At 36.8% G+C, this 17,096-nt stretch overlaps 1 protein-coding gene across 3 annotated transcripts in view; it reads right to left on the reverse strand.

The window, feature by feature from the left end:
• LOC106084312 (uncharacterized) overlaps window positions 1-17,096 on the reverse strand; it is a 72,431-nt gene that overhangs the window by 39,269 nt on the left and 16,066 nt on the right. Inside the window, exon 1 of one of the 3 annotated variants that reach the window (XM_059368366.1) lies at window positions 5,604-5,728. The exons of the other annotated variants lie outside the window; for them this stretch is intronic. The gene's annotated coding sequence lies outside the window, so the exon portion shown is untranslated. Of the gene's footprint in view, window positions 1-5,603; window positions 5,729-17,096 lie in introns of those variants that run through there. 3 annotated transcript variants of the gene reach the window in all.

The raw sequence follows: 17,096 nt of genomic DNA on the forward strand, positions 1-17,096 counted from the left end.
CAAAAGATATGGTCAGTCAATTGCATAGACTTTGAAAATGATTAAATTGAAGAAAAAGAAAACAAAAACAGTCTTGAAATCAAATACGTCAAAGAGATTCTCAACTTTAGGGCATAATATTATAAGAGATACATTTGTTGCTTGTCTTTATGTACATGGTAGCTGACACGAAGTGTTACAATATAACTGGTATAGGTTAACTGATATATGGTTAACAATCCACCAAATCATTTGTTTCTGAGTTTGTTAAAAAAAGTTATTCTTGATTTAGTTTAGAAGTTATAGTGTTGTTGTTGTTGTTGTTGTAGCAGTGTGTTATACACTGAGGCGGCAGCCCTTGCCGATGAAGAATTCCATCGGGTCAATCCGGTACGTACAACCGGCTGCCATGGGATTGAGAAGTTATAGTGTGATTACGTTATATATTTGGCTGGAATATCAATACCGGCTTTTGTTGGCGAACTCAAACACCTACAGCGGTCAAAAAAAGTATTCATCATTCAATGTTTTTTTTTTAATAAGTCTACAAAAGACAATTGGAATAAAAACATATTAAACTAATGATGCAGTAGTGCTTGTGTGATATATATGTACACAATTTCATTGTTTTTAAAGAAAAAAATAGTATTTATTGGAACAAAAAGGGCCATTTTACAGCTGAACACAAAAAATTAAACAAAAAAAGTATTCATCATTGCAAAAAAACAAAAAAATAAATAACATAATTTAAAAAAATTAATACTTTGTTATTCGACTACCGCGTCTTATAACTTCTTTTAAACGGTTTGACATCGATTGGACTAATTTAGCGGTTATATTTTGGTCTATATTAGTCCATTCCTCCATTATCACCTGTTGCATTTGACTCTTGCTCGAAAAATTGCGCGTTCTCAATTTGCGTTCGAGATGTTCCCAAAGATGTTCAATTGGGTTCAAGTCGGGACTTTGAGGAGGAGTTTTAATGACTTTGGGGCAGTTATACAGCATCCACATCTTGGTATTTAAAGCAGAATGTTTGGGGTCATTATCTTGATAATATTGAAAGTTATTACCAAGCCCAAGTTTTACAGCACTATCTTTTAAATTCCTCTTTAAAATGTCAATGTAATACTTATGATCCATTACTCCATTAATAATTTCAAGATTTCCCGCTCCTGAAGCCGCCATACACCCCCAAACCATTAAACCACCTCCACCATGTTTTACAGTAGCAACTGTGTTTCGTTCTTCAAGCTCTGTATTTGGTTTTCTGTACACTATGACCTTTCCATCGCACCCAAAAAGATTAAACTTGCTCTCGTCTGCAAAAATGACTGTTTTCCAAAATGATTCGGGCTGTTTTACATACATTTTTGCGAAGTTTAGCCTTTTCACTCGGTTTATTTTATTTATAAAGGGCTTCTTACGTGCAGTTCTTCCTCTGTAACTATGCCTTTTGAGTGTATTTCGAATTGTTTGTGTAGTAACTTCCTTCCCTAAATATTCCATAGTGTTTTTACGAAGAATGGTCGCATTTGTCTTCGGAGTTTTCTGAACTTGCCGCACTAGCCAACGCACATCTCCAACTGAAAGTGCTTTTGGTCGACCAGATCTTGGTTTATTGTCAACAGTTTTCGTTTCTGTCCACTTTCTGATGATGAATTGTATAGTAGATCGTGGTCTATTTAATATTTCACTGATAGTTTTTTGAGTTAAACCATTCCTGTGGTGTTTTATTATCAAAACTTTTACCTCATCAGAAACCTCGTTTTGCTTACGACCCATTTTGACAAAAACTATATTTTCAATGAAATTAAATATTTGCTGTCAAGGGCAAAGCCTCCTTTACTAAATAAAACAGAAAAGGGGGATTCCCAAATAATATTTGAATTTGACTTTGATGATAGCACATCAATGATGAATACTTTTTTTGTTCTGTTTTTGGTGTTATTATATAAAATTGCATTTTTTGCGCTAATTAAATTTATTTTTTGAATTTATTTTAAAACATATTACGAAAAATAAACTATTGCATAAAACTGCATTATTTGTTTACTTTAAATTTTCTTCAATTACCCAAAATAAGTGAATTTATTATCAATTTTGCTAATGATGAATACTTTTTTTGACCGCTGTATAATTGAACAAAATTTTTTATTTCGCACCATACATCGTTATGATATTTGTAGCATTGCCAAACGCCATGGTGTTGGTCCAAAAAAAAACTGCAACAACACCTAAAATGGTGGGAATATTTCTTATATGTGCTAGATACAAATCTTCCAATCTTTGTTTTTGTATTTCAACTAGATTTTGCAAAAATATCAAAAAAAAAAAAAACCGTAAGGAAAGGCAAAACTCGGGCGGAGCCGACTATTTAATACCCTACAGCACCCAGTCTGCGTACAACTTTTAATGCATGGAACCTATGTTGAAATATAGTAAGATTTTGATAAATTGAATATATTCTTGGTAAGATTTTCTTACGATAGGACCTAAATTGGATCTACTAAAGCCTATATTATATCAAAGGCCATATTATATGAATGGGGGCTACATATATCTAAATCTGGATGGACTTTGATAAAATTAAGCACACGTCAATTAAACACCTAACTCAAAATTTTATAAAGAAAAAACCAAAATTGCGGCTTCTATAGCCCTATAAGGCCACATCGGATGGAAGATATATATGGGAGTTGTATATAAATCTGAATCGATTTTTGGAAATTTTGCACTCATATTGCAACGTCAAATGAAATCTCTCATGCAAAATTTTGCAAAGATCGGACCAAAATTGTGGCTTCAAAGACCATATCGGATGTAAGATATATATGAGAGTTATATCTAAATCTGATGCGATTTGCACAATATTGCAACGTTAAATAAAATCTCTCATGCAAAATTTCGCAAAGATCGTACCAAAATTGTGGCTTCTATAGCCTTCAAAGACCATATCGGATGAAAGATATATATGGGAGCTATATCTAAATCTGAACCGATTTCTATGAAACTTTGCACACATATTGCAACGTCAAATAAAATCTCTCATGCAAATTTTGTAAAGATCGGACCAAAATTGTGGCTTCTACAGCATTCAAAGGTCATATCGGATGAAAGATATATATGGGAGCTATATCTAAATCTGAACCGATTTAATTGAAATTATGCACACGTATTGGGACGTCAAATAAAACGTCTTGTGCAAAATTTTTTAAAGATCGGACCAAAATTGGAGCTTCTATAGCTTTACTAGGATATATCGGGTGAAAGATATATAAGGGAGCTATATCTTAATCTGAACCGATTTTGTTTAAAATCAATAGCGTTCGTCCCGAAACCAAAAAACTGACTTGTGCAAAAATTTGTAACAGTCGGACAACAAATGCGACCTGTACCTTGATTATATGGACAGACAGACAGACGGACATAGCTAAATCGAATCAGAAAGAGATTTTAAGCCGATCCGTATACTTATCAATGGGTCTAGCTCTTCTCCTTCTTAGCGTTGCAAAAAAAAGCACAAAGTTATAATATCCTGTACCACAGTAGTGGTCTAGGGCATAACAAGTAAAAGCGTGCCAAGTTCGGCCTGGCCGAATCTTGGGAAACACGGGTTCCCAAGATTCGGCCCGGTTCCCAAGATTAGATGAAACAACTGCATTTTTAAGCACTCAAAACATCGATTTGATGAATCATCCCCCGGTCCAGTTGATAGTGCTTGCATAATCATTCCAAAGAATGCCTCATATAAGCAGATATCTCTTATAGTGTGCAAAAAGCAAAACTCCCATTTTTTATACCCATCATCATAGGAGGGGGGTATACTAATATAGTCATTCCGTTTATAACACCTCGAAATATTGATCTAGGACCCCATAATGTATATTTATTCTTGATCGTCTGGAATATTATATCCTGAGACGATATAGCCATGTCTGTCCATCCGTCTGTCGAAATCACGATAGCGGTCGAACGCGTAAAGCTAGCCGATTGAAATTTTGCACAGATACTTAATATTGATGTAGGTCGTTGGGGATTGCAAATGGGTCATATTGGTTCATATTTGGATATAGCTCCCATATAAATGGATCTCCTTTGAGCCTCTGGAAGCCTCAATTTTCATCCGATTTGGCTAAAACCTTGCACAAAGTGCTTTGTTATGACTTCCAACAACTGTGCTAAGTACCGTCCAAATCGGTCAAGAACCTGATATAGCTCCCATGTAAAGCCATCTCCCGAGTTGACTTCTTCAGGCCCTAGAAGCCGCAATTTGTGTCCGATTTGGCTGAAATTTTGCACATAGTGTTCTGTTATGACTTCCAACAACTGTGCTATGTACGGTCGGAATCGGTCTATAACCAGATATAGCTCCCATATTTTAGCAGAATCCATGGTGGTGGATTCCCAATTCCCATTCCCATTCGGCCCGGTCGAACTTAGCCTTTGATTTTGTATATATTTTGATAAGAATTACCTTCTATTGCTGCTCAAGATTTTAAGTGGAAGCTATGTTATGCTTTGGATTGGGATCATGTTTGGATGTCATAAGAGAAGTCATCGTGCAAAATGTCAACCAAATCAAATCACAATTGCGTTCTCTAGAGGCTCAAGAAGTCATATAGAGATCGGTTTATATGGGAGCTAAATATATCTTAACATGGACTGATTTAGCCCATGACGAAGTTGAGGGTATAATAAATAATAATTTAGCCTAATTTTTTAATTTAATATGCAAAAGTACCTATACGATATTTAAAATCCTAGTGGTTTTAAGAAGAAACCCTTTTCTTTAAGCATGCCGTGAATGTATCAACCACAATGTGTCATTGCAAAATAATTGTTCATACCGAAACCAGGACTAACTTTTTGCGGGCATTCCAAAAAACCATGTAAAAAAATAAGAATCTTATCATAAGTTACGAAAAATTTATGAATAGATCAAAAACGACATAAAAATAGATTCTTATATTTGTCATTGAATCCTCTAGCATTTTTGTTCTTTAAGAAAAGAAAAGTTTCAAGTCAATAATTTAAGGCATCTATCCTACTTTTTCTTACTTGTGCATCATGAAAACGACGCCCATGCATGAATTACAAGCACACACACACACACACACATACAAATAAAGCATTGTACAAGTTTTCAACAAAAGGTCCTTGACTTTTGTTAAATAAATGAAATATAATTGAATTCAACTGCAACAACAATTGAACCAACAATCTCATGAATCACTGATGTTCATTTCAATGAATGTACCCACACACACACACACAAGCATACATGCTTATAAATGCATAAACAGATTGATATGCATCCGTATACAAACCACCAGTATAACAAATTGTGTGCTACGTACAAACGATGATTGTTGGTAGTTCTACGACAGGACAATTCAGTTTTCTTGTTATCTTTCAAACTATCAAAGTGTTTTATCACAAACTCTCACCAAACACATACACACACACACACTCTTTTCTTTTGTTCCCATCTCCCGATGAAAGATGTAGGTTTACAACTCAAATAATTCTGCATACAAATGTTCACTTATCTGAATGCAAAGTGTTTTTGTATAGATGCAAATGTATTGAATCATCTCAATGAACGTATAGTTTTACATTACCATTATTATGGAAATATTTTTGTTTTTTCTGCTATATTGATGGTCAAATGACAGAAAACACGGCAACAAATGTATCTATCTGTTAAAACATCCGCTCAACGTTCAGCAGCAGAGGAGAGTACGCGATACTACTGAGCTCTAAGCACAACAGCAACAAAGCACAAAAGCTCCGCTGCCTTCTGATGTCGTGTGTGCATGTCTAACAAAAGAAATTTTAGTAATAAATTATTGAAAAAATCACCCATAAGTCTGAGAGACTCGTGTGTGAGAACCCCCCAGTATAAAGACGACCAAAGTGAGAGTGAGCACGCGAATGCGAGCGTCAACGTGAGAGTTCGCATACCACACACATAAAATGCAAACAAAAAATTGTGATCAATGGAGGGAACCAAAAAAAAAAACCAAAACTGAGCAGGAGAGCTAGAGAAGGGGGCTTCGGTTGAGAAAAATCAATTTAAATTTTGATCACATAACAGCCTACAGATTATAACTTTTCTACAAGTGAACATACATACTAATGTATTTTAATGCATACATACATCAGTTTTCATAAGATCTCTATAGTCCAATAGACAAAGCGATAGGCTAACCCTATGTAAGCGAATAACTTTCTAGGTTATTCGAGTCAATTAACAAAGCAAACCAAAAAAAAAAATGAAACGACTCATCCATCAAATATTCAACTATTTACCTAAGCCAAGGTCTTGGTTTGGCTTGACAGGTAAGTGTCGTCTAATCGACAGTAATGAATAGAAGAAAAACTCTTTAAAAAATTGACGATGCAAATACTTGTAAATGAACAAATGATGCATCAGCCTGCTAGTAAATCGCTAGAAGCGAGCAGTACACGAAGGCATTAACACAATTTTAAATATTAGGCGCCAATTGAAAGTAATAATGTTACAAGCTAGTTATTTGAAACTCTTTTGTTGCTTTCATTACTAAAATTGTTGGTTTAAGTGTTGACATGTTGTTTAGATTTTGTTTAAAATAATTACATGAGCGGAAACGATCAGCAGGGACCGAATTACCGCATACATGAACATGAGGAAAATCGTTCGAAATATCTCTATTGTGAATGATGTATTTCTTTATTGAACTACATGAACATGAGGAAAATCGTTCGAAATCTTTCTATTGTGAATAACGTATTTCTTAATTAAACGAGAATTTTTTTAAATTTAAGGGGAACGCGAAAGTTTAATAACATAATTTAAAAAAAAAATACAATAAAATATGTATTAAAGTGGAATAACATCCAATAAATAAAAGATTGCATATCATTCTATAGGAATGATAAATCAGACAAGTGGCAACAGTATGCCAATACAAATGTTGCCACCCCTTTACATAACAATCACGTGCACAGCTGATTGATATAACAGCAGCGAACGATTTAACGAAATGAATAGAGAGACAGTTAACGATTACTAAACTGAAATTAGTTAGTGAATGAAAAAGATCCACTGTTGGAACCTAGTTCAGTTCGTTCATTTCTTCGAACTAGTTAGTTCGCGAAATACATAACTGTAACGAAATACGTAACTATAGAGAAATACAAAACTGTAGCGACTTTACTATTAAGAGGTATTTGCCAGACTTAAAGCAGAAAAAATTCGGTAGTCCAAAACATGTCTGTGAAAAACGAATGTGAATAAGATTCACATTTTTATTCGGATGCCGGTTCGCTTAAGCTTCCGCCATGGATCGTGATTGTCAAGTTCTTCAGAGAATTTCTTCCCAAAGGAAACCCAAGAATTTTAAACTGAAGATTGTTTTAAATGGTAGCTAAATCAGGTTATGGACTGATTTAGACCAGCGATGACGAAAATTAAAATGTGATTGTATGTGAGAAGTACTCTCTTGGCGTATTTTTAATTCTCTCAATATGTAAAAAATAATTTTTTTAAATGAATGATTGGTGTTTTGCAAAAATAAACATAAAATAAAAAAAAACTTAAATAATTTTTTATACCTTCCGAATGTTTAATTTATGAAAACCATTGATTTTAACATAAAAATAGAAAAACGAAGTGTATACCCCTGCGCATGTTTATTCGTTGCTATCTCAACAATGACCGAAACAAAGAGATTAAGTATACATGTGACTTGCCATCAACGCTATCGTAAAGGGCTGGGCATCGCTGACTTAGACTATAGATGGCACAGAAGATTTAAGATGCTCGTTAAGGGTTTACACAGTTACTAGACCCTTCAGTCGGAGACCTCCTTTGTGTTCGCATTAGAAGATGTTCAAATAGAAACAAAATACAAAGAAAACAGATAAAGATATATCACAGCACGGTGCAAGACTGAACAAAAAAAAAGTCCAAGACAAGAAGAAACTCACCGGATAGAGTATGATCCGGAGAGGAATGTTCATCCATTACCATGTGGCTTCTCCTCGCAATTGCGGAGCAGTGACACAAAAAGTACTGGACTAACTCCAACTATTTCTCGTCATCGTATACCCTGTAGAAGTCTGCTATGCCTGGATCGAGCGATACTTCAAGGACCTGACTTAGCAATGACCAATCAAGCCCAAGACAAGAAGGTCTCACCGGCTAGAGTATGATCTGGAGGAAAATGTTCATCCATTACCATGTGGCTTCTCTTCACAATGCGAAGCAGTGACACAAAAAGTGCTGGACTAACTTAAACTGTTCCTCGTCATCATATACCCTGTAGAAGTCTGCTATCCCTGGATCCAGCGTTACTTCAAGGACGTGAAGTAGCAATGACCAGTCATGACTCCCTTCTGCAAGCCTAGGTCATACCTTCTCAACCCAGGATAAGCGGCATCTGGTTCCGAAAAGTATTCGGCCACAGGGCCATTGCCAACATGTAACCCACAGCATCAGTTATCGCCTCATCCCCGCGTCATTGTAAAAGGCGCAAACCCTACCAAAAAGCTCGCCCAGTGAAGTATTTACTGATTTCGTAGTAAAATCCGCGATCCATTCCTGGCTAGCTTTTCGTTCGCTTCGTTTTTCGCCACAACTTGATGGTCAGGGCGCTAGCAAAGCTTGACACCCAACCAATGCAGTCACCGGCCTAAGCCCCCAACTTCTTCCTATCGATTTAGGATAGGAGTAAAGCGTACCAGTCCCTTTTTATATCCACCACCGCCCTTCCGTTTGTAACACATGAAAATGTCCACTTCCGAACCTATAAAGTATATATATTCTTGATCGTCGTAAAAATGAAACTTTGCACAGGTTTTTTTTTCGCCCAAAAGCATGTTAAGTTCGTAGATGGGTTTTATCGGACTATATATTGATATAGCCCCCATATAGACCGATCCGCCGATTAAGGGTCTTTGGCCATAAAAACCACATTGATTGTCCCATTTTGCTGAAATTTGGGACAGTGAGTTGTGCCAGGCCAGTCGACATCCTTCTTTAATTTTGCCTCGATCGGTCCAGATTTGGATATAACTGCCATATGGACCGATCTCTCGATTTAAGGTCTTGGGCCCATAAAAGGTGTATTTATTCTCCAATGTCGCCGAAATTTGGGGATAGTGAGTTGTGTTAGGGCCTTCTACATCCTTCTTCAATTTGGCCCAGATCAATCGAGATTTAGATATAGCTGCCATATAGACCGATTTCTCGATTTAAGGGTTTGGACCTATAAAAGGTGCATTTATAGTCCGATTTCGCTGAGATTTGACACAGTGACGTATGTTTGGTTTTTCGACATCCGTGTCGTATATGGTACAGATCGGTCTATATTTGGATCTAGCTACCAAAAAGCTCAATATTTTGTTCTACAAAACTGAACAATGACTTGTACTTATAAGACCATTCAATATATGTGCCGAATTTGGTCCAAATCGGAACATATTTCGATATAGCTGCTATGGGAGCATTAATTATGCATGAATTTTTCACCGGATTATGACGAAAGGTGGTTAACATATATCCCCGAGGTGGTGGGTATCCAAAGTTCCGCCCACCGCACGACTTTTTACTTGTTGACCCTTTCTTCGACTTTCCTTCTCCAGCTTAAATATACCAATTCAACGTAAGAATGTGGAGTTATTTTTCTTTCTAGCAACTCCTTATAGAAGTGTTTTTTTTTTATTTTGGAACTTTCAATGTGAAAAAAATCCTTCTTTGGTAAATTCATTTCATGCACATTTCTTACAGCGGAATAATACTTATTCATGCATAAACAATTTCTGTTAAGCTTTGTTAGGTAGTCCATTATCAGACTCAAATAATAATACCAATTGTTATGCCAAACCTCATTAATAACAGAGTGTGTGGTCTGATTCAAATCTGAACTCATCGAATGATTATCACAAATAACGTGATACCTATAATAAATAAAAACGTTAATTTTCAAGAGACTCGAAACAAATATACACAAGCTAGTTATTATCAAACAGTAACATACCGTTAACATACGTTCTTGTTGACTTCAAACCGATTGGCAACCATGTCTCTGAAAAATACTTTTCATAACCAGCCAATGTAAACAAACACTCTCTGGCAATATTGCCGGGGATCATATGGCAATTACCAAACAGGAGGAGAACAAAGAGATTAATAGAGATACGGGGTGGCGGGAGGTGTGGCAGCATCAATAATGTTTAAATAGCTGTGACAACACACAAACAAACACACTCACACTGAACATAGAACAAAACAAAGCAAAAGAAAGCCGGCCGCCGCATTGCTTTACACAATACACTTACAACGTATGAATGGTATTTACTCAAATATCAGAACACTCACTGTCGCCTTCTACATAAGTACTCGCCTCATATCAGAATAATTGAAGAGAGAAAAATAAAGGCGATAAAACCAACTATACAGAGATCAGCCACAGCATTCTGCGGCAAATAGTAATCGCCTCTATCTGCTCTGATAACAACAACAGCGTAGCAACACTACAGGAGGGTGTCAATTTTATCAACAAATTGAAAATAATGATGCCGCCCACCAACTTTTCATTTCCTGAGAACAAGGTTTGTAACACGTGGCAACATTTGTTACTTACTACTCAGCAATCAGAATAAATACAAAATTCCTTATAAACATATGCAAGTACGTCATAAACAGAAATGTTCTAACAGCGGGCGACATGCATGGAGGACTGAATTAAAAATGTCGTTTTCCACAGGAAAAGAAAAAGAGTGATTCTCTCATTGCAAGCCACAAATTTTTTTTAAAGTTTCAATTTTACATATGCTAGTATTTACCAAGGAAGAGGCCAATGACCCCAATTTGTTAAGGTATCTCTTACTCTATAAGCAAAATATCAATATCCAAAGATTCTGACTCATATTTCCTATGTGGCTGAAGCGATCATGCGCAACGAATAAGCCCTTGCCTACAGTAAACTTATATCAGTGTAAGAAGAGCAAACAAGTAAAGCCTAAAATCAATCAGTTATTTTATATCCAAATAAGGCAGGCCGATTTTTCAAAAAGGAAAAAATTTTTAATTTTTATGCCAAGCATGTTCAAATAAAAAAGTTTTTTGTTAGTAAATAGTTGAATGAAACATATCCTTAGTGGCAGCAACAAGTTCTATCATCATATAAACTGCTACCTCTTATATCAAACTAACAACTACAACAAACAGTGTCAAAATACTATCTACACTATGCCAGCAAATAACACGTGGCAACATTTGTTACTTGAGATTCAACAGCCGCAAACCAAAATGCCCAAACATAAATTACAGTCGAAGGAATCGAAAATAAAACAGGCAGTGGCAGCGGCAGAAGCAATGAAGGAAATAATGAACATACATACACACCTACAATAAACAAAAGTGGCGGAACGAACACGTCTGCTGCGTGTATTCTGAGATTAGATTCATTCAATTATTAAAGAGCATTGATTCAAAGTAGACAATGACGAGACTGCAACTAAACTGTACTTGGAAAAAATCTTTTTTTTCTTGACTTAAGAGGCGTTAATGTTTTTGTTGTTCCAAATTAGTTCATTTAAGAATTTGTTCTTTGTTGCTGCGCAAGAGAAGGGGGAGGGAAAATGAGAGAGGTTATTGTACTCTTTTTAAAATGTAAATAATTATCCATATAGGACAAAGGCTGATACCAACTGTACAGGGGAATAAGGTGACTCATATTTTCTGGGAACAATGACAACAATTCCTATGTGATTTTCCCCCCTAAACCTACCCCATAATCCCCATATAAGAGATATGAAATGTCCGTATAACCAAATTGGCAGACAAACAAACACACACATACGAAATTCTTGGAAATATGGTTACAATTGTTGGGTGGGTAGGAAAATTTACTTTGGAATTGTACATATCATCAAAGTATTGTGTTTATAAGTTTATTTAATTGACGAGTATGGCCCCAAACATAGTCAACTCAACACTTGGATTAAGGTAGGGTTAGCATATAAAACAAATTTTAAAATATGGCAACCCTTGAAAAGATTTTTTAACCGCAAAAACTTCTAAAGTGTTGTCATTGTATTCGTTCATCGGCACCAGCTAATTTTGTTGAGCGAAAACAGCTGATTTCGATGAATGGCCGAACGAGTCGAGGGGCATTTTTATACCCATTACGATTTTGGTATGGGGGGTATACTAATCTAATCTAGGGTCCCTTCGTCTACACGAATGGGTCCATTCTGGCTGGGAGCAGGGGTTTTTGTTGAATACCTAGGAATTAGGCAGTCACATAGAATTCTGAATGGGTGCAGTGTCTTTTGGACAGCGGTTTTCGCGGTCCTCAGGACCTTGTATGTTATCTTGAATCAGGAGTCACGACTGTCACGGTTTATGAGAATATTCAGGCGACTCTTGAAGCCCAGTTTGCGGGTCGCATGAGGTTGAGGCTTGTCGGGAGATGCTAGGAGCGTCTAGAACGTTTGGGGGCTGCTGTCAGATTGTGCTCCGTTGCTGGCTATCAAGGGGTGGCGGGTAACGAAACGGCTGACGAGCAGGCCAAGTTTGGGTCGCGGATGGACTTTGGGAGTGCGATGCTGATAGTTATTTCTCCTTTGAGTGAGCTTTTTATGATTGGGTATCCTACTATGCGAACGTGCTGACTCGGCGAGGGCTGGCGCTGTAAGATGCAGGGTTGCCAAGGCCCTATGATCGAGTTTCTCGGAAACGAGAAAGTCGATTGTTCGCTAGCTGGGGAAGCGCGATCCAGGATTGTATCGGGTAGATGAGGATTTCTGCAGCGTATGTGGGGGAATTGGCACTAGAACTTGCAAACTATCGATAATCGCAACATGTTCGATAGTTTTAATAATAAATATCGATAGTATCGATACTATCGTTAATTTCCCATCACCTATATTTCACACGCAAATGAAAAGTAAAAATCAGGAGATTTATATAGAAGGAATATCAATGCACTTTTTCGGTCTCTATGCCGGTTTTTACATCCTACATCTGCGATGAAAGGGAGAGAGAAGGCGTTGAATTATGGATGAGCATCTTTTCTCTTCACTGTGCTACCTACAGTATTTCAACCCACGAGTCATTCTGGAATAGTGCAAGGGTGTGGGATGGCTGACGGGTCGGCCCTCTAGTCGGGGAAACTCTAAGTCGGTTTTTACAGCTATTGATTTTGATCAAATTTAGATGTGGCTCCCATATGGCCTTTGAAGGCCGAAGTTGACACAATTTTAGTCTGATATTTTTTCAATATTTTTACTTGAGATGTTTTATATGATTTCCCTCCCAAAACGTGTGCAAAATTTGCATTTCTCCATCTAATTTTTCTTCGAGGTTGCGTAACCTCCAACCTAACCTATCAAAGAATAAAGCGCCAAAAATGTTTGCTGGTATATGCTCTTACACAACTAAAAAATATCTTCTGGTAGTTTTGAAAGTTTTTGACCCATGTATTTCGATACCTGCTCTTAAAGGACCCATGTAAAACAATCCCCAAATTTGGCAGAGGGTCGTGTTTTTTAGTCTCTTTTCTTCATCATAGTGCTTGCCATGTAGTTTGATTTATTTTTGTTAATTACCAAACATTGGTAACCCTGCTTGGACTATCGTCTTCTGTTAAACTTTTAAAGACTTTTCTCATTACAAACATTTGGAGATAGACTTTTAACCCATCCTTCATATTAAACACTGTGTAGTTATAACACCCACATACATACATATAACCACTCATACAACTCGCACATATTTCCTAACAACCAAACAAAGCCGTGGCAGAAAATTATGTGTTTTTGTAATAAGAATAACAACAAGCACAACTCAAAAAAGGTCATTGGCTATGTGCGAATACAAATTGAAATTTTCGGAAATGGGAGAGTTGAGGTTGGTTTTCTTTTTTGTTTGCTTGGTTTTGTTTATTATTGCCCCCAAAAGTCTGGCTGGCTGGATGACTGCCTGGAAGCGCAATCATTCTATGGATAGGTCGGGGTGGCGGCGTATGGCGGCACGATATGGCGCATTGTTTTGTATTGAGGTGATTGTACTTGGTTTGACTTAGTAAAAGTGCAAACACTGAGATGAAAGCAAAAATCTCTCAAAAAAACGAATGAATGAAAGCGCATTTTTCTTCTCAAATATTTATATCAACACGAAGAGCAAACAAACACCAAATCCAGAACCCACTTGGATCAATTGTATCAAAAAAAAAAATCGAATGACAGGAGGAGTAGTAGTAGGCAGTAGTAGTATGATGACAGTTCACTGACTTATCCCCAATTCGGTTCAGTAAACCCATTTCAGAGATGTCATAAAAAGGAAAAGTTTAGGACACAAATGTTTGCGTCTGTGCTATTTTCCAGATTCTCCCCATTTTTTTGTTGCATTCCTGTTGCTTGAGTGTTCTTGCTCTCTTCTTTTCGCCAACCATAGTGATGTAGGTAATAGGAGTGGGGATTAGTATAAATGGTTTTTCGGGTGGGAAGGGGACATAACAAATATTAATGAATGTAAGCAACAATGCAGAAAAAGTTTAACGACACCTAAAAAGAAAAACCTAATAAATACGAGGTCAACAATCCTAAATTATGCTGTCCAACTTAGAAGGATGGGAAGGTGTAGAGTTATTGCCCTCAATGTTACCACCAAACTACTCTTGAGTTTATGATTATGCCAAATTTTCAATTTTTGGAGTAACTAAACAAGACATAGTTCATAACTCCAATTTGCGATTATCTGGCATGCACCACCGCAGTGATTCAAAATCTAATTTTTTTAAGTTCTGTAAAAAGTTGGATTGGGAGAAAATTAACATTCGCACTACCACAGCCATAAAGTTGTATAATTGATCTATTTCACCTTTCTGCTACTTTTCCTTAGACTAAGTTGTTCGACGGACCAGGGCCATGGTCCTTTCAGAGAATTTTTTAGTTATAAGAGCAAAAAAGTTTGCTGTAAAAACTAAAAGTTTTGTGAAAATGAGAAATCAGTAATTTTTTGCTGAACAGCAAACTTTTTTGCCGAAACAGCAATTTTTTTTGCTGTTTTAGGAAGTAAAGTGTTGATTTTCGCGGCCGACACGGCCACACAGACTGGCATTTTGATCTTCGACTTGTGTGGTGTTCATCGTTATCACGGGAAGCTTAGCCGAAAGCTACCGAACGCGGCCACAGGTCGTGTATGGTGGAAAGCTTCATATTTATGAGGAGTAGCTGCAAATACGGCCGAGTCTCAATGAAGGGTCAGGTGGTACTGAATCTTACTTAAATTCTGAGTGCCAATGATACTCGAAATGAAATGACAAGGAGAGTTATTGGCGCCTTCAACTAACCAATGGCCAACATCAGCGTCTGTTCCCAGGTTGAGGGCGGCTGGAGGCAAGCGTCGGATACTGAAGCAAGCGCCTCGAACATCGATGGGGCGCTTGGCCAGTAATTCGCCCCCGGAAAATTATAAGAATTACACTTACACTATACAAGACGCTGATACTACCCATGTTTCTATATGGTTCCTAGGCATGGGTATTTGTGAAAGCAGACGAGGTAGTACTTGCAGTGTTTGAGGGAAAGATTTTTCACAAAATTTATGGACTAGTATGCATTGATGGAGAATATTGGCGTCGTATAAACCACAAATTGTATGAGCTGTATGACGACGTTAGCATAATTAAACGTATCAAAATACGACGCACAGTGGGAGAAAAATAATAAAAAAAAACTGGTAAAAAATAACCCATTTCAGAACGGAGAGATAACTTTTTGAAATTCGAAGTGGTTAAAGTTGAGGTGTTGTCGAGATCATGTGCAAAAATATGGTCCGGGCGCTTCTTGGCAGGCCCTTAAAGTCGGTTACCTCGGCATTTCGAAAAATTGTTCAGGCTGCCAAATCTTTGAGGTCCGATTCCTTTTTTGCTAAGTAGTGCTTAAAAATCCCTACAATAAAGGTGTGCAATGAGGTGTACAATATCTCCACTGGTTTTGGGGATATATGGGTTTTAATTTTTATTTGGTGAAATTTTAACAGATTGGCTTTGCATTTTACAGTTTACGAAGGCATTTGTAAATCGATTTTATTTCTTTACGATTCTGCCGTGTCCACATCTGATTGTTCAGTTAAAAGTTATACAGTTTAAAAGTGAAACCAGTAAGGAAGGGCAAAAGTCGGGCGGTGCCGACTGTACTATACCATACACCTTTCCTATAAGTACAATGTGGGAGCTCTATACAATTCTTAACCAATTTTGATGGACCTCGGCGGATGTTCTTAGATGGGTTATTAAACAATCCGTATCACATTTCGAGCATATGTTCAAACTTTAATAACTATGGTTGATAATAGACAAGATTATAGCAAATTACCCAAAATCAGACGAACATATATATATGAGAGCTATATCTAATTCTGAACCAATTTCGAGCAAACTTCTCAGATACAATGCCCTTGCAGTGGCTCTTGGAGTGAAAATTCGGCGACATACATATTGGGTTGCCCAAAAAGTAATTGCGGATATTTTAAAAGAAAGTAAATGCATTTTTAATAAAACTTAGAATGAACTTTAATCAAATATACTTTTTTTACACTTTTTTCTAAAACAAGCTAAAAGTAACAGCTGAAAACTGACAGAAGAAAGAATGCAATTACAGAGTCACAAGCTGTGAAAAAATTTGTCAACGCCGACTTTATGAAAAATCCGCAATTACTTTTTGGACAACCCAATATATGACAGCTATATCTAAAAATTCACCAGTAATGTTGAGAGTCTTAAGAAAATCCCTCCTGCCAAAGCGCAGGAGCACTCTATTGCAATATTTCTCAAAATCGGACGAACATATATATGGGAGCTATACCTAAATCTGAACTGATTTCGAGCAAACTTCTCAGATACTGTGGCTGTCGTCGAGGAAAGCGTTTTGCAAAATGTTGGCAAGATGGGTCAATAAATCCTCAATGGAATGAATGTTCATGGGCAAATTTGCATTTTCATTTTAACAGACAAAATATCTACTAGAATTAAATTTAAGCTTTTAAAAAAAATACCAGCGCATAATATTGTCAAAAGAGGACATTAATATATAGAAAATGCCTTAGATATCGTTTAGAT

The sequence above is a fragment of the Stomoxys calcitrans genome, chromosome 4 (assembly GCF_963082655.1).
Source record: "Stomoxys calcitrans chromosome 4, idStoCalc2.1, whole genome shotgun sequence".
Taxonomy (NCBI): domain Eukaryota; kingdom Metazoa; phylum Arthropoda; class Insecta; order Diptera; family Muscidae; genus Stomoxys; species Stomoxys calcitrans.